The sequence below is a fragment of the Lepidochelys kempii genome, chromosome 12 (genome assembly GCF_965140265.1).
Source record: "Lepidochelys kempii isolate rLepKem1 chromosome 12, rLepKem1.hap2, whole genome shotgun sequence".
NCBI classification, from domain to species: Eukaryota; Metazoa; Chordata; order Testudines; family Cheloniidae; genus Lepidochelys; species Lepidochelys kempii.
Window position 1 is genome coordinate 38,360,945 of NC_133267.1, and position 25,653 is coordinate 38,386,597.

Genomic DNA, 25,653 nt, shown 5'->3' on the forward strand with positions numbered 1-25,653 from the left:
TTTACAGCCCTTGAGTTAGAAAGAGGAGAGACTTGCAAAGACTTCTGGGAGGACACAGGGCTATACAAGCGGGCTTTGGGGATGGTTAGTGGATGCAGAACTCCAGGACACAGACCCAAAAGCTGCCAAATCTCCAGTTTAGCAGAGAAACCTGAGGGCAGGACAAACCCTGTCTCAGAGCTGCAGGGAGCCCACGCTGACGGATCAGTCTAGGGAGCTGAAATTTAACAAATGTGGGGCCTGAGGTCTGCACTAGAGCCTTGTAGTGGGGCTGCTGCTGATGGCTGAGCACACTGAGTTCTTCCATTTCTGACTTCCGCGTGGCAAGTTTTCCGGACGGCGTGTTTCCATGGCATCATGACATCGCATTGCATCATGACGCGCACGCAGGGTTAGGTCTGGATCCAAGCTAAATTCAGTATATTTGTGGGAGGTTTAACTTTGCAGGAGGAGGTGATGGGGCCATGACAGAGGGAGCGGGTGGCAGCCCTCAGGGAAACATGAGTAGTCCATACGCAGCAGCCATTTCCGAGGCACCACTTTGCAACACAACAAATCAGTGTGTTGACGCCGCCGGCAGAGAGCCAATGGGTGACACAGCCCAAGGATCCAGCTCTCTCTGAAGAGCAAAAGGCTGTGGAACAAAAGCAAGCAGGGATGATAAAAGCTGGTGTCTTATCAAGCCAGGTGTTATGGAGCCAGTCCTTGCTGCTAATGGTTATTTCTTAACTCTCCCGCCTATAAAATGCTGTGAATCCAGTAGGGAATATTACTTAACATGCTGGAGAGGATGCTGTCTGAGCTATTTACCAAGGGAAATTTTTCTTCAAACAAAGGGGCCAATTCTTAGCAGAAAGCCAAACCTGGTGGTTGTTTGAGTTGCCAGTGAGAAGCCCTGGGCCATAAGGAGGAGGTACTGCCTATTGCACTTCATCAGAGAGAATTCCCTTTGTTCGAGGGCACGTTCGCCTCTTCGGATGATGAGGTTGCTGCAGGTACATCCTTCCCTTTTAACCCAGTGCTTCACACACAGAATATCCCACATTTTGTCCAAAATATCCCTGAATATCGTCCAAAATGATCGCTAGCTCCTCCTGGTCTCCAGTACACCTAGGAATCCTGCAAACCTGCCATGCCATTCTTGTACCTATTTACCCCAAAGTTCAAGACCATGCAACTGGCTGCATCTCATTCCCTTTGGAGTTGGAGATGGTGTTGTAGGAAACTGGAGGCCTTGCTGTGGACAAGCAGCATTGGCAGAACAAGAGGGAAATGTTTCAATACGTATATAAACTGGGGAAATAGGGAATGGGGTCCTATTTTAAACAAAAATTTAATAGAGAAAATCATTTAAAGGAGTAAAATACACAGTAAATTAAGTGTCCAGACAGAAGCAGCTTTAAAAACCTCTCTCTGCAAGCTGTGAAAGTTGGCAAGAGTCCCCGTTTTCCAGCAATGACGTGTGTGGGTTGCTGTATTTGGGTGGGGGGAGGAGTGGGTTGTGAGTGTGGGTTTTTTTATTTTATCAAAATGTCTGTGTTCCAGTTACAAGTCACTGAGAGTCTAGGCTGTCTGGGAGAGCAGCGGGTCTCTCTCTTCTCTATCTCCTCTCCTCCAGCCATATGCTGGAGTCATCCTGGTTCCTGCAGCAGGGGAAAGAGATTTCATCATTTTTATCTAAATACAGTGGGCTAGAAAAGAGACTAATACCTGCCTCGCCTGTTACTCTCTGCCCTGCTCCAGGAGCAAAAAGCTGCTTTTTTTCCCCATAAACTCTGATAAGTACTTTTGTGCCATTTTCTCAAATTCCAATGTGTGAAGTCGGGAGAGTTAGGCTGGTGTACGTTTGTAAGAGAAGAGTTGTACCCCATAATATATATTGAACATGCACAGGCTTCTTGGTATCTATCACAGATCAAGGCTCCATTGTGCCATGAGTTGTATAAATACACAGTAAGAGACAGTCCCTACCTCAAATTGTTTACAGTCTAAGCAGACAAGACAGACGCGGCGGGTGTAGAAAACAAAGGGTAAGTGTCTTGCCCTGGGGGCACATAGGATATTAGCAGCAAAGCCTGGAACAGGAGCTGTGTCTCTTGAATTAAAGTCCAGCATGCTCTCCACTGCAATGTTTCTCGACCTTTTTGATAACAGGGACCAGCTTGCTGTCTTCCTAAGCTGCCTCTGGGAGATTTCCAAGGGCCGGTCGTTGAGAAACACTGCACTAGACCACACTGCCTCCCCAAGCTGTCTAATCTCTGTAATATTTCTGCTTTGAGCAGGGGGTTGGACTAGATGACCTCCTGAGGTCCCTTCCAACCCTGATATTCTAGGATTCTATGAATCTACCCTGTCGCTAAGACACCCCTCCCCGTGGGATCTGGGCCCTAGCAGTTAAACAGATAGATACATGAATACAGTGACACTTGAATCTAGTCTAGCACCATCTACTCAGCTTCCAAAGTAACTTACTTTCTTTCCCCTCTTAGGCCAGTTTGAGCTATGCAGTTGGAACCATGGTGGCTCTTGAATGGAAGGGTTGAGATCTACCCGTCTCCATCAGGCCTGACCCCACTTTGGGTCTTGACATCGATTCAGAGGGTACCCAGCGAAATCTGAATTCATGAGTCATTGGTATAATGCAGTCAGTGGGAACCGAGGAACCCTTTTAAAATGCAGACTGCAGACCCGACAGCCAGCTGCTATGGATTTATCATGTGCTTCCTCCTCCGTTCGTGGGCCGCTGACATGGTACGCAGCTCTGCGTTGCTGCTGTCTGGACACGCTAAGGGCTAGCCTACACTAGAGAGCAGCACCGACGCTGTTGCGTGGCTAGTGCAGATGCTCTAAAGCGAGAGGAGAGAGTTCTCCCGCCAACTTAATTACTCCAGCCCCCGCGAGCAGCAGGGGCTGTTGGCAGGAGAAGCGCTTCTGCCAACATAGCGCTGTCCATACCAGCGCTTAGGTGAGTGTAACTTACGTCGCTCAGGGGGTGACTTATTCACACCTCTATGCAACATAAATTGTACTGATATAAGTGGTCGTGTGTACAAGCCCCAAGTGCTCTCCCAGGCTCCTCAGGAAGTTTTAATTGTTTGTTTATTGGGAAGCTGCTGCTAGTTAGAAAGGAGGTGGCTTGGATCAGGAGTGTAAGGAGCAATCTGAAGCTTGTATGCACAGCCCACAGCATCCCATAATCTCACAGGCCCTTCATGCCGATAGGCATAACCATAGCTCGCTCTTATGTCATGCTTTTCATCCATAGAGCGCAAAGCACTTTCCAAAGGAGGTCAATATAGTTATCCCTATTTTACAGATGGGGAAACTGAGGCATGGAGAGGCTGAAGTGACTTGCCCAGGATCACCCAGCAGGCCAGTGGCAGAGCTGGGACTAGAACACAGCTCTCCTGAGGTCCTGTCTAGGGGACTCATTCCTCTAGGTCACACTGCAGTCACTCACAGAGAAGATGCAGCGAGGTAAATCTAGCCATGTATCAATCAGAGGCCCAACAAACCTGCTTGTTCCAATAAGAAATGGTGCACCTGAGTAATTAAAAACTGTCCTCCAATGTGACCTATGTCACCTACTGCACACCCCTAGCTGCATTCTTTCCATTCCCCCCTTCCTCCCATCTTAGTTTGTGTTATACAGTAACAGGCAGCAAAACAGTAGCCTTTTGAAAAGGGCCAGTGTAATCTAGAGATTAAAGCTGCGGATGAGGGGGTCAGGACTCTTGGGGTACATCTACACTGCAAAGAAAAGCCTGCGGCACTGAGCCTCAGAGCCCAGATCCATTGTAAAACTAGCAGTGTAGATGACGTTCCCTCTCGAACTCGAGCCTGCGCTCTGAAACCTAGCAAGGAGGGAGGGTCTATGTCTACACTGCTGTTTTTAGCCCCATGAGTCAGTTGACCCAGGCTCTGAGACTTGGCACCGCGTGCTTTTCTTTGTAGTGTAGACAAACCCTTGGATTCAATTCCTGGCTCTTCCACTAGCTTGCTGTGTAATTTGGTGCGAGCCCCTCTTACTCCTGGGTAACGTGGGGGTAATAGGATCTATCTCATGGGGAAGATGCATGGTTCCTAATTAGCATTTGCACCACACATGGAGATCATCTGACAGAAGGTGCTGGGAAAGTGTAACCCGAGGGACTTTCACTCCTGGATCCTAAACGTGGGCATTTTTAAGACTCAATCTGAGCAGCTTTCTCCAGCCTAGAGAGAACTGTTACAACTATGTATACACAATGTGCATGATAATAAAGTTGTGTAAAGAGTTGTCACTTTGGATGGGCTATCACCAGCAGGAGAGTGAATTTGTGTCGGGGGGTGGAGGGTGAGAAAACCTGGATTTGTGCTGGAAATGGCCCAACCTGATGATCACTTTAGATAAGCTATTACCAGCAGGACAGTGGGGTGGGAGGAGGTATTTTTTCATATTCTCTGTGTATAAATAAAGTCTGCTGCAGTTTCCACGGCATGCATCCGATGAAGTGAGCTGTAGCTCACGAAAGCTCATGCTCAAATAAATTGGTTAGTCTCTAAGGTGCCACAAGTCCTCCTTTTCTTTTTGCAATTCCCTTTAGATTGACAGAATTTAGAGCCCATTTAATCTCAACGGCTTGAAATTAAGGAAGAGGCTAGCTCCTGAGAGAAGGTACCCATTTGAGGAAAGGCACAGGATCCTGTTTGCAAGGGTATTTACGCAGGTCATTGGCCCTCTCCCTTAGGAAGCACCTAGTGGCTCCTATACAATCTCCTCCTTACATTTCATCCCTTTATTAAGTTAAGGCTAAAGAGAGGACTCCATATTTAGACAGCTTTGGCTCCCTCTTCGGGAAGTCTGAATAAACAGCATCACACTCCGTCTGTGCATTTATTTGTACCACCACCTGGATTTGGTGTTGGAACTTAATGAGTAGAAGGGAGCGGTTGTGAGGGGAGCATCAAGTGTATGTTTGTATAGTTGAAATCGGAATGGTCTGTTCTGCAGGGGCCACTGGTTAGTTTTATCTCAGTCGTTCTACTATTATACTTAATCAGGAAGGGATTTTTATTTTTTTTTAAATCTACTTTTCTTTTACATAGAACCAAATTATAATCACTTTTAATTGAAAAAAAACCCCTGATAATATTCTGAACCAAATTTCTGGGAGATTAATTAACAGTGCAATAAATCCCCAAAGGAAATGCTCATTAATCTTGCTTTCAGAAGCAAATTTCGGAAGAGAGCTGATTTAAAACATTGCTAATAATTAGAGGAAAGTTGACAACTGAACCCCCTACCCCGCCCCAAATCTGGCAAAAGTCTCCTCCTATCAGATCATGACTTAAACTAGTTCACGCTAAAATAAGTGTCTTTGTCGCTGGTGGTGGAAATCTTATGATCAGAGAGGGAGAAGATGCAAGGCATCTTTGGCAGAAACTGTGCAACTAGATCAGGAACAAAACAGGGGATCTCAGGCTTGTTTATTCCTGGGTGGCTCATCACGGGGGTCTGTGAGGGCCTAGGACAGCCCCCCTTTGGAGCAGGACTTTGGAACAAGCAAAGGAGAAACAATTGTCCCCCCAGATCAGGAGCCCTGCCTGGGCATGCTGGGAAGGGCATTATAGGACCGTGCTCTCCGCACGTTGCAGACGTCCAGCCCAGGTGGGTGCATTCCCTGTTGCCGCTAGTTCTGTACCAGGATACAGAATCTTACTGTGTTAATTAAAGATCCCTGCTGACCTAAGGTATGATGGGAGTTATAAGTACTTATTGAGACCCACTGCTGCTTTGTAAAGCACTGGTATTTCCATCTGACCCATGTCCATTCATCCTTTGGGCCCATATGTAGCTCTAGACAGCCCCAGCAGGCAATCTGCATTAAATCAGCTACTTCCCTTTTTGGGGGGCATCGGTCGGCAGTGCACCAGTTACATGTGTCATTGGAGGAACCAGGACAGCTCTGTGTGTGTGGCTTGGGAAAGGGGCTTTGCACTGGTCTAGTCCATTGCCTGGTGATTGCAAAGCGGCAGCTCTCCTTCCCAAGCTGAGCCAGCTACTGTGTCAGTCCAGAATCTTTGCATCAGTTATCTCTGCTGTCATGCTGGTCCAGCCATCTCCCAGCATCAGAGTATCACAGGCTGGTTTGATTTAATGGAAATGTTGCTATTTAAACAATGACGATATTGGAACTGGAAATCAACAACTTTGCTGTCATCACAGCGGTCTGAGCTATCTACCTACCCACCAATCCATCCAGCCATCATTATAGTACCGGGGCACCTTCCACTTAAAATCAATTTCAATAGCAAAATCTCCAGTGGACTTCATGGATCTCTGACACTTCTCCCTGTCTGGGGTCAAAACGCTGTTTTGCTTCTGCTTTGTCATTGCATTAATTTCTTCTACCTTTTTGTTGTTGGTCGAGGTTTTCAGGTAGAAGGGGCTGTCAGTGGAGGATGACTGTAGCATTTTAACTGAGCTGCCCGGACCATCTGGACTAGCGTCCAAAGCACAGATTGATTTCTCTTACATCTGGTCTATTGTGTCCTAAGGAGTCTGGGATGAGCAAACTGCCCCCGGGTGCCAAAGGGCCATGCACAGCCAGAGAGACCCACGTTTGCATCCTTTCTAACATGTCTCCAGCCGACATTGAAATGAAACTCCATTCAAAGCTTTGGACTGTATGAATCGCAACGAGCCAATTAACTTCAGTCAGAGATATGGCTGTATCGGTCCAAGGGCACAATTTGACCAAATTAATATGGAAAGAGTCTGATCTTTGTTACTCCAGCTCTTGATTTCCGTGGAGTTACTCTGGGTTTACATCGGGGGAAAGTGAGATAAGAATTAGTCCTTTGGCATTTGTGTGTGGTTGACACACTGTGGGCTAAACCATGCTGCCTGTGACACTGGCATAAATCAAGAATAACTCAACCGATTTCAATAGAGTTGCTTTGTGGTTACTGCACCATGGTCTAAGTGAGAACAGGGTTTGCTCATGGGTCTTCATTTTAGTTTCCTATAGTGTGGTGTTTTAACCCAAATACACACTGCAGTGTGTTCCCTAGATATAAACTATTCGGATGGACACGAGTGAAAAACATGAACAAATCATTTTACTGCCATTTTCCTTTGCTCTGATTTAGCATCTTTCCCTGGTCAGTAGGACCCTGCTGGAACTTCCAAACTCTTCCTAACCCAGTAGTTCTCAGAGTAGCAGCCGTGTTAGTCTGTATTCGCAAAAAGAAAAGGAGGACTTGTGGCACCTTAGAGACTAACCAGTTTCTGCTGCCTCTCTGTTTGATAGCAAACCAGAGCTTTGTCTTTGGGGCTGCGCAGGTGACCTGCATTAGGTTTCTGTGCTGGAGGCAGCTGGGTTTTTTCTCCTCTCTGTGTGGTGGTGATGTGGGATTTATTACTGTGGAAATGGGGTCAGGGCATTAGTGAGCCTGAAAGTAGACAAACATGCACAGTGGTGACATTGTCAGGGGAGCTTCAGATTGAGTCAGGAGGGGGGACATGCTATTTGAAGGATGCTAGAGCCAAACTGTTTCATCAACAGGGAGAGGAGGAAATGCTGTCTGTGGGTGACGGGCAAAGGAAGGGAGAGCCGTGGGCAAAAATGGTGTGATCCTACCCGCCGAAGTCCAGTGCAGAGCAAAGCACAAAGAATAGGAGCAGCTCCCTGTTTGTTTTCCTTGCTCATCAGTGAGTCTCCTCCTGCTGCTGTCGATCATTTATTATTATGGTTGTAGAAAATTACCGATCCAGGTTTGCAATCAGCGTGATAATCTCACAGCAAATTTCGGTTATTGTCCCGAGCAGCACACCGGCTGGTTCTCCGAACTCCTCCAGAGCCAGCCCCAAAGCTGGCTTAGCTGGTCAGGCAGCATCAAGGTGATCTTACAGAGGCACAGAGCCAGCCACTCTCCCCACCCAGCTGCTGGTAAAGCAGGAAAAAGGAGCCATGGCTGGGAGTCCATATGGCAGGCGGATCCTTGTCTCCGTTTCAGGCCTCCCGTGACTGTTATTCTGCAGCGCAGGAGGACTGGATCTGCACAGAGCAGAAGCAGGATCGGGGGAGGGCAAAAGTGAGCACCAAACCACTGTGTGCTCCCAGCACCGCCCAGAATAGGCTGTGGAGTAACTGGCTAAGCTACCCTCAGTCTCCTGAAGCAATTCTCCATTTCCTTTACTTCCCAAAGGCAAGGTGATATCATTCGTGTGCTGGTCTGTGCTGGGGTGATGCAGGGCTTCACTGCCCCAGCAGGGTCGTGGGGCAAAATGCCTTCTAGAGATGCCCATTGTACGCTGGAAATGCACCCACGGTCATCCCTTAGGACGGTGTAACCTGCTTCTCTCTCCTCTCCTGGATAGTATAAGCAGGAAGCTGGGCATTGCTACAAAGCAGGGCTTAAATTCAGCTGGAGCTGTCTGGAGCAGAGCTCTGGTAAATATTTTCAAACCCGCAGGAGTCCGTCCATCCCCAGCACTACCCACGAGGCTGAAGTCCCGAGCCCCAGGGCTCCGGGAAATGCTCAGTGAGAATTTAAACCCTTCTGCCAAGGTTTATGAGATTGCAGGGGGAGCCTGGGAAGTGGGGTAGGAGACATAGACTTAGTGAGGGCCAGGGACTGGTAAGGCCTGCAGTTGCGAAGTGGTGAGGGAGACGGGCTAGTTAGCCAGGGAGGCAGCGCTGGAGGGCAGAATCAAGGTCCAATAGCTTTACTGGCCAAAACCAAACCAGTTCTGTCTAGCAAGCCCAGTAACTCTGAGCGGTTTTTTCCATAGGGCTCTTCTGTAGGCTCCAAACCTGCATGGTGTTTCAGGTTTGCAATGCTTAAGCGCATGACTAGAGAGAGGCCTGAGAAAAGGATTCAGTGCTCTGGGAAATGTCCAGAAAGAGCAGTGTTTCAATCTCTTCTTACTGTTGTTGTTTGTTTATTTATTTAGCTGTAGTGCTGAAGTGTCATGACCCCTGGCTCTCGAACCCAGGTCTGCAGGGTTTATGGGACCAGCCACATTCCAACCCACCGCCTGGGACCAAGGAAGGCCAGTCCCAGTGTGAGGCTCCGCCCCTGAAGTCTGATTGGCCGGGCTCCAGAGCGGCTGATAGGCTTACTGGTCCTACTTAAGCCAGCAGCAGGTGCAGAAAGCTGACTGAACAACTGGGCTCTAGCCTGCTGTAAGCTGTGCACCTCCTGCTCCAGGCATCTGACTTGTGGTTCCAGGCCACCAATGTGTTTCCTGCCTCTGACCTCCTGCTATCCTGACCCAGCCTCACTCCTGTCTCATGACTGTGGGCTCTGGCTCTGACTGCTAGGTCTTGCTGCCCATGACCCAGCCATGATGCTAGGAGACCCAGTCATGGACCATAACCCCATTGTGCGAGGTGTTGTACAAACACAGCGAGCAAAGACAGTCCCTGAATGGGACAGAGCTCACAATCCAAGACAAGAGACAACCACTGGACACAGCCTGATGGCAGAGTACAAGGAAATGATGGTCTGCTACTGGTTGGCATGATGAGCTGTGGTCTCAGCAGGCCGCCCCACAAAAGGCCCTGCAAATATTAAAGGTACCTAGGGGTGAAAGTGCCTCCCTCCATTTTGAAATACCCCACGTTCGACAGTGGGTTGTGTTAACTGAGGGCTGGGTACCCCATTTTAAATGTGATGGTGCAATGGAGCTTTCACTTGGGGGTCCACATTCACTGCCTCCCACCTCTAGAACGAGGCACCAGTCCAACAAAAGGGGTGGCTGGGTGCAGAAATCAGCTGGCTCAATCTGCAATGGTGTTCCCTACCCCCGAAGGCCGGGGGGGGGAGGGGCAGTTTGTTAATGGAAGCTTGAGAAATGTGCTTGTTCGTTGCACGTTCTCTGTACATCCGTGTCCCTACATGACCAGAACTTAAACTAAGAACAGAGGGGGAGGCAGCCTGGGACGGACCCAGACTCAGGCAGACAGAAGGAAGGAAATGTGATACTGGTCTGGGAATCATTCCACTGGTTTTTTTAGGCCAGGAGATAATCGGAGGGAAGCGTGTGTCAAAACGGGAACGTGGGACAGCAGCTGATACGGCAACAAAAACAACAACGAAATAACCCGGTGCCGTATTCAGCCCCTTGGCTGTTTCAGCTACAGCCCTCTTACCCCGCCCCCCTGTAGCACGGGTTTGGTTTTGCTGTCAATAACATGGCAACACAAACAAATGACCTCACTTGGCATCACTATCAAACGCTGTGGCTGCATCTCCTCCTTCACCTCGACATCAAAAAATGTAACAGCCTGCGTGAGTGAGGAGTTAGCTGCTGACCCGTGACCCTGCAGTGACTCACTTGAGAGCTGTATTTAGGTCAGCTAGCGTGTGTTGTTTTTCCACCATGATATTAAAGGGAAAGGTTTGGGAAAGAGAAGCTGCCTATGAAATCAAAGGGCTGAGTGTAGCTCCAGGCCTTACATTAAAGGAACAAGGGTTCCATGCTGCCCCAAAGTCTCATCCATTCACCCGGGTTGTCCTTATGATGATACTTAGGGGGTATGTTACCACAATCTGCCCTTCAGGCTTGGATCATTATTCATTATTATTTGTATTAGCATAGTGCCTATGAGCCCTGGTCGTGAACCAGGACCTTGTTGTGCCAGGTGCTGGACAAACATAGTACCTGCCCCACATCAATTACAAGCTAAGTAAAGGAAGAGAGACAACAAAATGGATACAGATAGACACAGTGGAGGAAACCACTAGAAGAGCTGATGTGATCTTGGGATGCATGAACGGGAGACTGGCAAGTCACAGAGAGGTTACTTTACCTCTCTATCGGGCACTGGTGCGACTGCTGCTGGAACACTGCGTCGATTTCCTACAATTCATGAAGGATGTTGACAAATTGGAGAGGGTTCAGAGAAGAGTCATGAGGATAATAAAAGGACTGGAAAACCTGCCTTATCATGATAGACTCAAGGAGCTCAATCTATTTATCTTAGTGAAGAGAAGGTGAAGGGGTGACTTGATTTAGTTGGTGGTGGTCCTGCTTTGAGCAGGAGATTAGACTAGATGACCTCCTGAGGTCTCTTCCAGCCCTAATATTCTATGATTCCAGTGTATAAGTATGTACCTGGGGGAATAATATTTAATAATGGGCTCTTCAGTCTAGCAGAGAAAGGTCTAACCCGATCCAGAGGCTGGAAGTTGAAGGTAGACAAATTCAGACTGGAAATAAGGTGTAAATTTTTAATGATGAAAGTAATTAACCATTGGAAGAATTTACCAAGGGTTGTGGTGGATTCTCCATCGCTGGCAGTTTAATGAAGATGTGATGTTTTTCTAAAAGTTCTACTTTAGGAATTATTTTGGGGTAGTTCTCTGGCCTGTGTTCTATAGGAGGTCAGACTAGATGATCATGATGGTCCCTTCTGGCCTGGGAATTTATGAAACAATGAGACACTATTGGTCAGTGTGACAGGCAGTGGTCTCAGCTGCCTAACTGTTGTCAATTTTTTTTTGCCCACAGAGCCTAACTCAAAGCCCATCGAAGGCAATGGGATTCTTTCCCACTTATTTCAGTGGGTAATGTTAAGAAGAAGCAACACCATAGCAATGATCTATAGAGACGTACATGCATACACAGTGACTGACTTCACAGAATCATAGGAGTGAGAGATGGGAAAGACCCATGTGGCCATCCAGTCTATCTCCCTGCTGGGGCACCATTGTTTCCCAGTGCACCTGTATCAGTGACAGACCCCGGTCATCAGCAGGCGGGATCAAACCTGGGACCTCTGGAGCTAAATGCATGAGCCTCTACACATGAGCTAAAAGCTATGTGGCCCTTTGCTAAGGCTATAGAGCAGACTCATTAATCTCTCTCTCTAAGTGGTCTCGGTGCCACTAGATAGGACAAAACACCACACCCAGGAGGTGTGTGGGTTACACACCCCCAGTACACTTTCACTTCTACTACTGTCTCACCCGGTCTATAAATAAAAATCCAAAGCAGCGGGGCATCCATCCCCTCATTTGAGAGACTTTTCGACACATTCTGCATCTCCCAGTCTGGAGTGAGTTCCTGATGTTCCTCATAAATATTCCCTTTCTTAATTTCATGCCATGCCTCCTAATTGTCTCTCCTCCTTGTGCCATACCAAATAATTGCTCCTCCTCGTGGTGTCATGGTCCCTTCAAATATCCGTAGACAGATGGCATGACCCACCTCCCCAGACCCAGCCAAATCCGACCATATGATTTCATAGAATCATAGAATAATAGGGTTAGAATAACCAGAGGGTTATTTGCATGTATTTGCTTCCATGTCCAGAGTTTTGCAAGCGCAAAGAAACTAGAAGCCACTTTAGAAACTTTGGCCTGTTCCATTTAACTCCATTATGATAAAGAAACTTCTCAGATGACACAGACCTGGATAGATTAAGAGACCTCACAGCATCAACAATATTTAATGCCTCTCCAAAGCCCCAGTTCACCAAAGCATTTTAGCATGTGCTTAAGTCCATCTCTCTGCAGCAGAATGCTTAAGAATGTGCTTATCTTTAAGCAAGTGCCTAAGTCTCATTGAAGTTGTGGGACTCATAAAGCTGTGAACCAAAAAAGCAAGTAGTCAATGGGACTTAAGCAGAGATGTTTAACCGGACGGTCAGCAGAAGAATCTGTTCTGCAAGTGTAAGGCATGGAACCTGCTTCCAAGTATAAATTCTCGGGGTTATTTTTAGGACATTCATAGAAATACATAAAATACCTTTGTTCTTGCCAAACAATAGCATCCTTGTGTGATGTAGCAACCTGGTGAAAACTCTAGCAGGGTGGCGGGGGTTAGAATTCCTGGCTTTGTCCTGTAATATGAAGTAGGCAGTTCTTGGTTTGCCTTCGGCACTTGGGAAAATGCTTTGCTTGCTGGAGTGTGAGTGAGAGAGTTTAAAAGGATGGCTCCTGCAAACAGAGGAAGCTGCTTATTATCCTCTACTATTGACACTGAGGGTCGCTTGGCAGCAAACATGTCTAATTAGCCTGAATGAAGGTCTGGTTCCACACCACTATCTAATTGCAGGTCATGGCAGCTGCTGCTGGGTGAGCTCACTGTACCCACAGCCAGTAGAAGCAGGTCAGGCAAGCTGTGTGGGGGCACACACGATCTAGAGAGAGACCTCAAAAGCTGGAGTGTTTCATTGCTAATCGAATTGCCTCTCAGCTGCCTGCAAGCATGTGTGACTTTAAATGGCAGGGCCCTATAACTGACTTTGGTTGTGAAAATATGAGACATTATCTGTAATATTCATGGCTCCACATAATGAGCCAATCTTTGTCTTTCAGTCAGGGAAACCTATCCAGCTTGGCTGAGGCAGTGGAGTCTAGTAGTTAGAGCAGGAGACTGGGCGCCGGGACTCCTGGGTTTTAGCCTCAGCTCTGGGGAGGAGGGCAGTCTGTTAGTTAACACAAGGGGACTAGGAGTCAGGACACCTGGGAACTAGGCCTCCCTTTACCACTGACTCACAAGATTGTGGGCAAGTCATGTCACGTCCCTGTACATCATTTCACCCACGTATCGAATGGGGATGTTGATGCATCCTGAACAGGCAGAAAGGTTAGGAGGCCTATGTCATTAATGAATGTAAAGCACTTTGAGATCCTCAGTTGAAACGGGGTCAGACCGTCCCCATAGTTGTCACCAAAACAGACTTGCCATCAGGAAGCCAGGAGATGGAGCTTCCGCTTTAATCCTATAATCATTGGAGATTGTAATTAAGGAGTTGTTTATTTTCTTTTTACAGTGCTACAGTGGAAAATGTACACCCCGGTTCTATACTGAGCTGCTTGTATATCGCTCTTCTGAACGGTGCTGACTCAATGGCAAATCTGCTGCTTTGCGAACCCCAGAGGTTCCTCTGTCCCTCTCTGCCTGTTTTTTGTCCTTTGTAAACCATCATTTTCATTAGGAAGCCTGCTCGCTGCCTTCTTGCCCCATGTTCCTTTTATCTCTGTTCTGTTAAATGATCTCAAATATGCGATATGATAAAGACAAACAAACACCCGTTCAATTTAGTTCGCCCTAATGCCAGACTCTACTTTTACCAAAGTAATTAAGATTAATGCAGTTGATAATTTGGGAAGCATTCTTAAATGTACCCTTCTGGCAGTATCTAACATATAATTTTACCTTAGAAGATTTATCGGAGCACTCAGGTAACAGATAGTTCCTTAGCAAACAGGAGCATTTAGCAGCAACATGAACGATTAATATTTCTTAAATAAGTCATTTTTTATTACAATCCCACAAAGATCCTGCTGTCAATCCCAGGCCCTCTGATTCATGTAGGAGATTAAAACCACTGCAGGCTTGGGGGGTTTTTTAGAGCAATTTTTGTACAATTTTAAGTATATTTCATGCTGTTGAAAAGGTGCCAGATTGAGAGCCCTGAAAGTGAAGTCTTCTGCTTATGCACTATGAAATGGACCCCAACCAGATCCTGGACCTGAACAACCCTAAACTTCAGGAGTGTTTGAAATCTGAATTCAGAATCAAATCGAGCCCCTCTCTTTATAATGGGACATCCCTGGATATGTCACTTCCCCAGCTCTGGGATGGGCCTAAATTCTGCTGCATGTTCCATCTCTAATCCACCAGTCACAGGCAGAAGCAGCATGAGTTTCCCACATGCTCTCCTGCTGATTGTCATGCTCCTGGTCATTCAGTTTCCATGACCCATTCCAGCCAGCCAGCCATCTAGGGCCCATTGTGGCCCCCATCAGTAAAATATCTGAGCACCTCCCATGAGTAAAAACCAACAACAATATTCCTCTCTCCATTCCCTGCTGACAAGAAGCAGGCTTGGTCCTTCCATGTTGTTTTTCTATTGGGGCATATATGTAAGAACACCCGTCAGGGCACTGCCCGCAGGAAAGCCTGGGTGTGGAGGTGGGTATCATTCCCAGGATCTGCAGCAAAGAGCACTGGCAGTGATGATGGCTCTTGTGATATTGGCTTGTGTCCCACTAGCAAGTGAGACCCTCCCCCAAAATTGTCTTCCCTCCAGTTACTGCACTGTTCCTATGCTGTGCAGTCCAGTCTGCCTCCTTTCAGGAGCACCACACCTCTTCTAAATGTGATATTCATCCACATGAATGTATACTGGGGACTAAGCAAAATGTAGTGCCTCTGGAATGAGGAGATGCAACTGATGGCCACGTGCAGAACTCCATTCTCAAAGCCATGGTCTGGAGTCATCCATCCCCAATGTGACTTCCATTGACTTCAAGGGAATTGGTATGAAGTTGATCTCTTCCACCTTGGCCAGTTAAAGTTAGTTCTCATCTTGTTCTGTGCCAGTCCATCCCAGTGGTTCCTGGCCCGGCGTATGCCCACTCGGCAGATTTCAAATCTATTTCTGATTGCTACCATGGGCAAGAAAGAATCTAAAAAACTGGCCATCTCCATTATCTTACTTATCGGCCTGATGGCCTATTTTTATTTCCTGGGAAAAATCTCAAATAAAGTTGGCTGACACTTGAGATATGACCAGAGTGAATGTCTGTGGCTGATTTTTCCCCAATGTCACGGTGCTTTGACTCTGAGCTGTCCCAAAAGTAAATTATGGGAATTATAGGATTTGCCTTCCCAAGTCACCTTGAGCAATGCAATCATTTTAAATTGGGTATCTGGATGGGTAACTTTTAGAGTTGGTGGGAGCCACATTCCATGTCTTCCTCCCATTTCCACCATTACCGACAACCTCCCTCTCGTTCCCTGAAAATCATGGCTTGTCCTAGAAAGTACGGCTAAAGCCACAATTTGGGCTCATTTTATCAGCCAGGTGCCTCTCTCACGAAGATCACACGAGCTGGAGCGAGGAGCAAAGCTCAGAATGTTTGGATGATCACCCAAAAGTGCAGATTCTTCTCTCACCTGTCTCTGGACTACCCCAGTCTCTTGGAGTTGGAAACACACAAGTGCTAGAGCTAGGCCCAAGCGACAGAATAGAGATCCAGATTTCAGACACCTGATGGGCAAACGTTCTCTCATAATAAGAAAAGGAGTACTTGTGGCACCTTAGAGACTAACCAATTTATTTGAGCATGAGCTTTCGTGAGCTACAGCTCACTTCATCGGATGCATACCGTGGAAACTGCAGCAGACTTTATATACACACAGAGACCATGAAACAATACCCCCTCCCACCCCACTGTCCTGCTGGTAATAGCTTATCTAAAGTGATCATCAGGTTGGGCCATTTCCAGCACAAATCCAGGTTTTCTCACCCTCCGCCCCTCCCCTCCCACATACACACACAAACTCACTCTCCTGCTGGTAATAGCCCATCCAAAGTGACCACTCTCTTCACAATGTGTATGATAATCAAGGTGGGCCATTTCCTGCACAAATACAGGTTCTCTCACCCCCTCACCCCCCTCTAAAAACCACACACACAAACTCAATCTCCTGCTGGTAATAGCTTATCCAAAGTGACCACTTTCCCTACAATGTGCATGATAATCAAGGTGGGCCATTTCCAGCAAAAATCCAGGTTTTCTCCCCCCCCCCCCCATACACACACAAACTCACTCTCCTGCTGGTAATAGCTCATCCAAAGTGACCACTCTCCCTACAATGTGCAAGGTGCCACAAGTACTCCTTTTCTTTTTGCAAAGACAGACTAACACGGCTGTTACTCTGAAATCTCTCATAATAGTTACAGTTGAAGCTGAGCTTCCCTGTGGAAGCCTGATAAAGATAAATACCGTGGGCAAAACCCAAATTTGGATTCCAAATGTGTCATAAGCCAGGACCATCACTAGCAAGAAGTGACCAACCCTCACTAGCAAGAATCCCGTGGGAACAGCCCTTCTGCTCCCAGGAGTGGTCGGAAGCAGCCCAAGCAAAAAACCAAACAAACCATGAAACACCTTTTTCAGACCTCCTCAAATGGTTCTGTTCAAGCTTTAGGAGTGAGGCTCGACTTCATTGGTGTTATGTGCAGCCAATGTATCACCCATCCCTAGTACCGGTCAAAAGCAGCATGTTATTTCTATTCCTTCCCAGTGAGAGACGGGGTCCAATTTTAAAGCCTTTATCATTTATTTTCTCCTTCCCAGGTGATTCCCACAATGTACAATTGCTTACTAGTTCCCAGCCAGAGCTCAGCACTGCCTGGCTTAGAGAACCTGTCTTGCTTTCTCAACTCAATCCGTTTTGGGTACATTACCAGACTGAGGTGCATGTCCCGCCCCCACCAGTGGTAATTTGGAAACTGTGCAAGTTACAGCCTATATCTACCTGAGGCTCTGAAGTGTTTCTCCCCCATCCATTGCCCCCTGGGAGTGGGAGAGGGTAGTTTTGAAATATACTTTCCAGGAGAAGCCCTTTGCTTCTCTGCATGGAGGCAGGAGAAAGGATTTATCAAAGCTCTAATTGTTAAACGCTATCCTTGGTTTTTTTGGTCCCAGACTGGGCTTTCTCTGAACTCCACTTTTCAAAGGGTGATGCAGAGGCCAGATGCTCCCATTCTGCTTTTTATTTATTTGACCAGGAAATGGATTAATGTCAGAAAGGGATTAAGAAATGTTTCTGGGTTTGACCATGCGATTATTAAACTTCTGGGAAACTCAAATGCCTCTTATCTCTTTGCAGGAGAAATTTAGAGCTAGAGAAGTGTCATCAGTCTCTCAGGAATGATGATAATAATTTTATAAAACCACCTTGCCTTTTGAACGGCGGCTTGCTTCCCAACTAATTCCAAGGGGCTTTGCAAGCTAGTGTACACTGGAATTGCTTCATCCACCACTGAAATGCAGCCAGTTCAGGGGTGGTATGTGGTGGCTGTTTAACAGCACGCAACAATGCAACCCTGCCATGCAAGACGGGAAATGAAGAATAAGCCTGTACAGAATTGAAATTAAAAAGGAATGTCAGTAGCTAGACTGGAGTTACCCAAACGGGAATTTAGCCAGGACACCAGAATTAACACCTCCACTCTTTTGAAACCTACCATTGGATCTTTACTGGGGATCTCGGTTTCAAGTCTCATCTAAAGACAGCATCTGCAGTAGCATAGTGCCTGCTGGCACTGTGCCAGGCATTGACTTGGTACTGTCTTGGAAGTAGACTGCTACCTATTGAATCACTAACTTCCTTCAGCAGCCTGGGTTCTTCTTTTTGGTCGTCTTCCATCCAAATACTGGCCAGACCTGCTTAGCTTCTGAGGTCTGGTAAGATCACAGCATGAGAGAGTCTGGCTGCAAGATGACAGCCGTATCTCCTCCACCATGCAAGGAGGATGGACTGGATGATCCAGAAGAGACCTCTTCCAACCCCAGTTTTTCTATGGGTCTCTGAATGATAGGAGCCCAGCTGCTGGAGATGTCGTAATTCAGGGGTCTATGAAGTTGTGAACGCTAAACAGCCTTCAAGTGATGGTTGTACTCTAATTTCTGGCCACAGTTAACAGTGGAGCTCAGTACTGACCGTACAGATGGGCCAGTCCCCTGTTGTTGGAGTTCCCACTGTTTTCAGTATAAGAAGTTTAGAAGTAAAGGCCTGAGGGGTTGTTCTGAGGATTAAAGTTCTTCATTGCCCTGTGGGAGACTTGAATTCTACGACCAGCCCTGTCATCCAGCCCCCACGCAGTGGTGGTGGCTAGAATGTCGCTGCAGAAGAGCCCCAGGAAGGAATAACACACCTGGGAGTGAAGGAGAAATACTTGAGATGTGGGGCTCAAAAAGGATATTGCGAATGCCGTGCAGTAGATGTGAAGAGTGTCTGCACAGCTGGGGTCTGATCTCCCCATGAAGGGTGTGTGTGTGTGTGTGTGTGTGGGGTCTGATCTCCCCATGAAGGGGGTGTGTGTGTGTGTGAGCTCCAGCTGCACATGTCCACCAAGAGCTGAACCACCCGCCCTGTGGCACACTAAACTCACCAGCTAACGGAGAGCTGACATGGCTCAGGGAAATTTTTGAGCTCCAGCTGCGGGAGGACATGGGCCTGATCCGAGCTGTATTGAAAACTACTGGTTTGAAAAACCTCTTTGAAATCAGCATTTTGCAGGAGTAGATCAGGAATATGGATCCTCCATGGCGGGAGTCCTACAGCTGGGGCGAGGCTAGAAACAAGACGTAGTTGGTATTTTATTTGAAAAAATAGCAAAACACAAGAAGGGAAACCTTCTCCCTTGTGCTGATTAAAGTCAACATGCAGCTTTTGGAGTTAAAGTTCTCCCCATCACACTGCATTGTCTTTGTATCTCTCTTTCCATCCCCGTAGGCACCCCTATATCTGTCTGTACCCATACACACCCCTCTGTCCATCTCTCTATCCCCATTCACACCACTCTTCTGTCTGTCTACCTTTTCATCCCCATGTACACCACCCCTTTGTCTGTCTACCTATCGCCACCTACCAAAATAACAGTAACAGTCTCTCTCACTTCTTTCCTTCCCAGCCTGTAGGAGAAACTGCTTGATTGATTTTCACAGGTTTGGGTTTTATGCTCGTGTGACTGGGGGGGTGTTGGTTGTTTGCAGAAGTTACCGAGGGAAAGCTCAGCTGAAGAAGTGAGTTTAGTGGACTTCAGCTGGCACGTGGAGTGGGTGCATGGCTGGCGGGATGATGCTGAATGAAGTCTAGTCTGGGTCGCAAACTAAGCTTCTTTCTCCCCAATCCAGCAGTAGCAGGGAGTTCTGGGAAGGCAGCAATTTAGCCCCCTGAGATGGGGCTTCTCCTGACCCTCTCTGGAGTGGCGTCAGTGGACTCAGGAGAGAGTCACACATCCTGCCCTCCTTGTCTCCGATGTGAAACTGACGTGGGGCCTTCAAGAGGGGAAAGGAAAACTGAGGCTGCAGGCAGCTCTGATCTGGAGCTGGACTGTGGCTGGCTTTGATTAACCCAGGTTGCTGAGAAGGCAGAATAACCCAGGGCAAGGTACTGGGCTGGGATGGCACTGTTAGGGCTCTTTCTAACCCCAGGAAGGAGATAATTATGGAGAGTTTCTTAGCTTTTTGGGACCCTTGAAGTCAGGAACCATTCATCACACACTGTAAGATCTTGAATCCTGAAAAGGGAACCCCGGTGCCCACGGGTCAGCCTGCCCTACATCCATGTGTTGCTGTGGACAGAAATGAGCAAACGGTCCTGTAAGAAGTTCTCCTTCGGGCTCCTTAGCACCCCTGCAGCAGATTGGCTGCTGCCATGGGAAAGATATGGTTTGGGCTTCTCTCCTCCCATCTCACTTTTAAGCCTTTATTCCATCTTGAACCTCACTTTTTCCTACCGAGTCTCCCTCTAGCTAGTCTCTTTCCAACCTCTTAGCAGCGATGCCCTGGGTTTTAATCCCTCAGGCCCTTCGACGATCACATTAGTCTCATAAAGAAAGAGGAGCTGTATTTTGAGCTCAGTACCAGGAATGTAAACCTGGAGCAACTCAACAGAGTTACTCCAAATTTACATCGACGCAGCTGAGATCAGAATCTGGCCTGTGGGATTTCTGCAACAATACCGTCAACAGCATGGGAGCAGAGAATTGGAGACAGGACTCCTGGGTCCTATTCCTGCTTCTACCACTGCGATGTGGAGCAAGCCTCTTTGCTTACCTGTGCCTCAGCTTCCCCACCTGTGGAACGGGGATCGTGCTCCCGGCCTATGGTGCCTCCGAGAGTGTTGCAGGGATTAATTAGTTAACGCTTGCCCAGTTAACGAGTTGCTTAGGATATTCTCAAAGCGTTAACTAGTTAACTATGTCAGTGCTGAGTATTGTTGTTGTTTGGCAAAGGTCCAACTAATGCCACAAAACTGAAAAGCTGCGTGAAAGGGCTTTAAGTTTTTACAGCCGGTGACTTGCTGGCAGCCCCTGGGAAAGTCCAGTGTCTCTGGCCCACTACCCGGAGCTTGCACATGAAACCGGCTCACTTGAGTCATTCAGAGGCGGTGGTGGAGGCTGTCTGTACATTAGTCCCGTGGGAGCCCCCGCTCTCCGCCTGTCCAGCAGCACGGCGTACCTCGCCGCGGACGGAGAGCACTCCCTGCACGTCAAAGCCCGGCTCAGACGCCTGGAGGCTGTGATCCACCGTGCCGGCCGCCAAGCCAAACACACATTCCTGACATATTTTTCACTTTCTTTTCAGCCAAGACATTCACATTTCATGGGAGGTTAGACTGAGCCCCGGCAGTAGCTGAGCGACGACAAGTTTCCAAGGTATGGCCAGCTGACAAGGCGGGATTTGGGGCTAGCTCTGCAATCCAGACATTCTGCTCTTTCTCCCCTGACAGGCTGCAGTGATGCCTCTCCTCCCTGCTCCCCCCTTGGGCTGGTTCCCTTTGCTTTCCAGGATGCCCCAGCAAACAGACCCCCACCCCCCCACCCCAGCACACCACCTACCCTCCCCTGCTGTTGACCTTTGTTGCCACTTTAAGTGGAGTCGCCAGCTCCCTCGTGGGCTTAGGAGTTTCACGCTAAGCTGCAGCCTCGCAAGAAGAGACAGAAACTTCGCACAGTCCCGGCTTTGAGAAAGGGCCAGTTGACAAGAGGAAGTGATTTTTCACAGCCCCAGCCAAGGACTTGGCTTCAGAGACTTCTGTTTAACCTGCTGGAGTATCATTTAAATCTGTAAGCCTCTCGTTAAAGCACCTTCTGTATATTCACGGTAGACAAAATAGAAGTGTTTTCATCACCACCCTCTTTCTCACGGAGCTCGTTTAAAACTAATAAACAAGGCCGGGGGAGTGAGTCCAGCGGCTGCTTTTCTGACTGTAGCCCAATTCTTCCTGCACTCTCGTTGATACCCCTTCCTTTCTCCGGAGGGATGCTAGTGGGTCCTGCTTCCCTGCATGCAGAGGAAAGCGCTCTGAGGCCTGCTGACAAACCATACGGCTTAGCTCATATTTTCGGCATTTCTCTTGCCCTCATCAGTAAATGGGATTGGCCTGAAAAACCCCACGGGATCTTTTTTTCATCCGCTCTCTCTGTATATTCCTCATCTGGAGCAATTATGTGTTTTGTGGCTGGAGTTACCGAAAATGATCAGGTCATCCCTGGTGGCTGATCAGATCTACATGCTCAGATAAGGGTAATTGAACTCAGGATGATTGTGTGTATTATGGTAGCACCTAGAGGCCCTGACCGAGTGCTGTTTTCAGCACTGTCCAGACCCTAATTGAGATCAAGGCCCCGTTGTGTTGGGCGTTGTATGTACATATAGTGAGAACAGCCCCTGCCTTGATGAACTAATGGGCTAAATAAGCGAAACAAAGAAAAGACAGGAGAAAGGAAATAGTATTATCCCTGTTTCACAGATGGAGAACCGAGTCACAAAGCGATTCAAATGAGGTCACTGCACAAGGTCAAGGGAGTCTGTGACTCAGCCAAAAATTGAACTAGGTCTCCTGAGTCCCAGCCCAGTGATTTAACCACAACACCAGGTTTCAGATGAAGTGAGCTGTAGCTCACGAAAGCTTATGCTCAAATAAATTGGTTAGTCTCTAAGGTGCCACAAGTACTCCTTTTCTTTTAACCACAATACCATTCATCAGGCTTACGTTCGCTTTGGCAGAAAGGAAGGAATTTTTTCCTCTACATGTACGTATAGTATGGCACAACTGGCCGGGGCAGCATGATGGGAACAGGGTGGGAAACTGTCCAAAATTGCAAGAGAAAAACCACAATGTGTTTCTTTTTCGGGAAAAATATGTCTCCTCCCCCGAGCCTCTCCACCTTGCTTCAGAAGCTGTCTGAATATGTTTGCACAACCGTTTGTGACATCACAATCATTTCTACCACAATCAGCTGTGTGCAGCTGGAAGATCCTGGTTTGGGGCAGCGAATGAGCAGCAGGAGGGATTCTCGACTGGGACTGAATATAGCTGCATTTTAACACCTGATCACCTGTTGCCCAGAGGCTGCACTGGCAGAAGCAGGAATGGCCTAATTGGTCTTTGTCTGTCCCTAGGTACTAGGATCTTGTGATCTAGCAGTGGAGAGCCTGCTTTCATGCAGGTGGGACTAAAGAATGAGGGAGAGAGAGAGGGAAAATGTATGAAAAACCAGCAGAATGGTTTCTAAAACCAGAATGAGCCAAATGTCTGCACTGCAATAAAACACCCGCAGCTGTCCCAGCTCAGCTGACTCATGCTGAAGGCCTATAAAATTGAAGTGTAGACATTTGAGCTCAGGCTGGAGTCGAAGCCCAAATGAGACCCAACACGGGAGGAGGGTCCCAGAGGCCAGGGTGCAGCCCCCAAGCGTCTTCTTTGCTAGTTTTAGCCCCACAGCCTGGGCCAGCTGACCCAGGCCAGCCCTGGTGTTTGATTGCAGTGTAGGCATGCCCTTATACTAGCTTTGACCTGCTTCCAGCTGGGGTCGCAACATGTGCAGGAATTTGAACTTACACGCTGAAGAGCTGCCTGGAGCTGTAAGTGAAAGTAGGGGATGGCCCTGCCTTGCCCCTCATCCCCTGCTGGAGTGGCTTTTCTTGCTGCATAGATCTCTGTAGGCCCCTGGGTTTGTGAGTGACATGAGTGACAGGTCCAGTTAGTAAGTTGCACATTGGTAAGGGGGTGAGAGTCCCAGCGAGCCTAAGGGGTCTGTGCTGGTATTACACGTGGGCTGGAAGAAGGGGTCAGGCTCCCTAAGACTCCACTCCGAACTTGGCCAAATGCATCAGTGTGCCAGTAGAAATTGGCAGAAGCTCCTTAAAGTCACCCCGTGTTACAGAGCTCCTCGAAAAGGGGCTTTCATCTCAGAAGTGAGACAAAGCTGCGAGCGTCTCCAGTAAAGAAAGGGATCCTACTTCCCTGCCTCTAACACCCAGACCAATGGCACAAGCCACCCAGGAAGTGGGGCCAGACCTGTCTCCATGCATGTGTGGAGTATTGAATGGAACCCAATGGGGCGTGTGAGCTGCGGGGCCCCTGCAGGACTGACCCACAGGGGACATGAGTTATTAAAGCCCCTAAGCAGAGAGTGGTGGCTCTTTAGTTCAAGTTGTAGCAGCTCACAAACTTAGCTCTGGAGGTCCCCAGTGGTGGTCATCTTGTGTTCGCCAAGGGGCTGATAGCACAGCCCTTGCAGTTTGGAGCACTCCTCCGAGCCATGCCATGGAAGGCACACAAGCTAGGTTGCCCTAAGTTTTAGGTGTAGACCAGGCCTCAGAAACAATCACTTGTGGTAGTCACCTGAGAAGCAAGAAATGAAATTGACTGTAAACAGGAAGTGAAGCAGACCAGCCCGGTCCCAGCTGAGCGAAATGTAAAAGAGCAAACAAACAGTATGGGTGGTTATAAGCATTTTCTTAGAAAATCTTCCCATTTCCATTTAATTCTGTTTTCAGTAACACAGGAGGTGATTTTTATTTCAAGCTGGTTTTTGTCGTGTATCACCAGACACTGCAGCACTGAGTGTGAACAGTTGCTTCGAAAGCGTCCCTTTAAAACAAAACACCCAACTTTTTCAAATGTCCCATCAGGAAAATGTTGGAAGGGCCTATTCCTAAACCGTGTCCCTGCAGTGCTCATCTGTCTGTCGCCACTGTGCAAACAAATCCAGCAACTGCGTGTGCAAGGAGAGTTAGTTGCATAGACTGGCCATTTTCATCCAAAATGCCCCCCCCCCCCCAGCAAGTGCCCTCCCTCCCCCCTTGGGAGCAGGCTGCATGTGTTATGTGCTGGGACCTTCCTGGACATACAGGACTTCAGCTTCTGGAGGTTCCAATCTCTAGCATCTAGATTAGCTTTTAAAATAAAATCCAAAGTGATTGGAGGACTGGCTAGAGCACCCTAATGCTTGTTGAAATCATGGAAGTGTCTAGAGGTTCCAGTGAGATCCAGGACCCAGTGGGCTGGGCACTGTACGGACACATAAGAAGAGACAGTCACTTCCCTTACGAGCTTACAATCTAAATCAGTGGCTCTCAGACTTTCCAGGCTATTGTACCCCTGAGGCCGGAGCCCCGCCTCCTGGGACTGAAGCATGTAACTTAGCTTCGCCGGGCCCCCTGTGGCGCAGGGCCCCGGGCAATTGTCCTGCTTGCAACCCCTAATGCTGGCCCTGCACTTGCGACCCCCCTAAACCTGTCCCGGGACACCCGTGGGAGTCGCAACCCCCAGGTTGACAAACACTGATCTAGATGAGTTGACATACCCCCTGGAAGACCTCTGTGTATTCCTAGACCTAACTAGACAAGACAGGCAAAGGATGTATTATTATTCTATTGTACAGATGGGAAACTGAGGCACAGAGAGACCTAAGTGACTTGCCCAAGGTCACACAAAAAGATTGAGCTAGAAATTAAATCCAGCTCTCTTGGGTCCCACTCCAGCCCCTTACCCACAAGCCTATCCTCCTCCTGCGATGGGGCAGCATCTTGTCTCAGGTCCCTTGCAAACACACTGTTTCCATGGTAGCTTTAAGCACATCATTTCTGTGGGTTTTTTCCTTTATTAATAGGACAGTTCCACACCCCACTGGCTTTGTTTATTTTTAAACTGCTGGACTTTTGAGCCATGCTTCCCGGGCAGGAAGTTTGGCAGTTATTTATACTGGCTCCCAGCAATAATGCAACAATTAATTCAGGCCCCTGTGATGCAAATGTTGCAGTTTTTAGGATACGCAAGTGAGCTTTCCTTCAAAAATGGCTCCTTTATGTGGCTGACTGAGCACGACTGTGATAATG

The 25,653-nt window shown here is 47.9% G+C and overlaps 1 protein-coding gene across 6 annotated transcripts in view; it reads left to right on the forward strand.

Annotated features, from left to right (window-relative positions):
* The window catches only part of ZNF469 (zinc finger protein 469), a 408,895-nt gene that overhangs the window by 358,141 nt on the left and 25,101 nt on the right, over positions 1–25,653 (forward strand). Inside the window, exons 1-3 of one of the 6 annotated variants that reach the window (XM_073308161.1) lie at positions 2,656–2,965; positions 21,112–21,182; positions 21,257–21,593. The gene's annotated coding sequence lies outside the window, so the exon portion shown is untranslated. Of the gene's footprint in view, positions 1–2,655; positions 2,966–9,346; positions 9,567–21,111; positions 21,183–21,256; positions 21,594–25,653 lie in introns of those variants that run through there. The other 5 variants (XM_073308156.1, XM_073308157.1, XM_073308159.1 and 2 more) reach the window with 5 other exon arrangements.